The sequence below is a fragment of the Belonocnema kinseyi genome, chromosome 1 (assembly GCF_010883055.1).
Source record: "Belonocnema kinseyi isolate 2016_QV_RU_SX_M_011 chromosome 1, B_treatae_v1, whole genome shotgun sequence".
Classification (NCBI taxonomy): Eukaryota; Metazoa; Arthropoda; class Insecta; order Hymenoptera; family Cynipidae; genus Belonocnema; species Belonocnema kinseyi.
In genome coordinates, this window is record NC_046657.1 from 95,732,798 (window position 1) to 95,734,417 (window position 1,620).

Below are 1,620 nucleotides of genomic sequence, written 5' to 3' on the forward strand. Positions count from 1 at the left end.
CGTTTTTGTTAAATGTCTAAGTTGTGAGACCCCCTGAATCCAAAAAACAGGTTTTTACGAATATGCGTGAGTGTGTGAATTGACCAGGGGCAACGGAACGATTTTTTGCATGGGTGGGCTCACCGAAAATATGTTCAAAAATATAAATTTAAGATAAATATTAGGTTTATTTTATTATTAAAGTCAGTGGGCTCAGCTACAATTTCTGTAGCAAACTGTCCATAGCATAAACGCTGTACTTGCGTTTTTAGAAGTCACCTATCTTTCATTTGTTTTATGCAACTTCCTGAAAAGTAAATGAGGAATGAGTGAAAATAAGGTGCAATAACGCTGTACTTGCGTATTCAGAAGTCACTTATGTTTCATTTGTTTTGTACGTAACTTCATGAAAAACAAATGAAGAACAAGTGACTCTCAACTAAAAAGTACAGTTCCAGGTTCAGGTTTCAGGTTCAATTCGAATCTAAAAATGATTCGAGTTCTGAATCGTAATTTATTTATTTTAAGTTTTTTATAATAATCTCATTATTATTATAAGTATCAATTTTTTCATTAATTCAATAACAGAAATAAGATTATCACAAAAATGATTGAAGAAAAAATAACTTTTTTCTACGAACAACCGCAGATTGTCACGCATTGTTTTAAAATTGTTATTAACAATTACGTAAATTATTATTAAATGTCCCATATCCAATTTTGGAATCACTGTTAGTTTATTGTCGGATAATTTCAGTGGAAAACCGTCCTTTTTGCATGTAAAAAAAAATCATAGTTTTGTTAAAAAAATTGTTTATAACAATTATGACTCTCATGAAAAATATTAGCAACTAGCGTGAAACAGTTACTGGACGAACGCACAGGGCAGAAAACCAGAGTGGCTGCAACAGCTGACGTTGCTGAAAGCATTGAAAGTGGGGGGGATGGGTGACGTTGATCGCAGTGACAGCAGCGGTGATGAAAGTGCCGAGAAGACGTCCCGGGTGGGGAGGGTAGCGGATTCAGGTACGAGCAATCAACGGGGAAGGCTCTCAAATTTACAGCGCCTTAACAAGCTAGGCAACGCGGGTTCGAACAGAAGTCTGGACGAATGGCAAAAAAAGGCAAGCGCGGCTAGCAGTGAAGGGGCGGAAAAAAGGAAAAGAGTGGCTGGGGAAGATGAGGTAGAAAGGGACCAGGAGAACAAAAGAGTTAGAATTAAAAGGAAACCTCCAGAGAGAGAAGGAGAGAGAGAGGGGGGATGGGGGGATGTTTGAAAAATTGGAAGCTCTCATTAAAGGCTTTAGAGAGTAAACAAGAAAGAGATTGGATGAAATGAATAGGGATATGAATAGGCAGGGAACCGATGTAAGGGGGGAAGTGAAAAAGGTTAGAGAAAAATGGGAAGAATGGGATAAACGTTGGAAGGAGGAGAAAGACAAGGTTTGGGGTAAGCTAGAGAGCATTGAGAATAGACAGAGAGAGGTTGACGAACAGAGATCTACGGAAAAAACAGAAAATGAGGAAATAGTTCAAGGAAATGAAAAGAACGTCCGAAGTGAGAATGAAAGATTGAAGAAAAGACTCCGTGAGATCGAAAGAAGATTAGAAGGGGAAGAAAGGGCAAAGAGGAAAAATAAC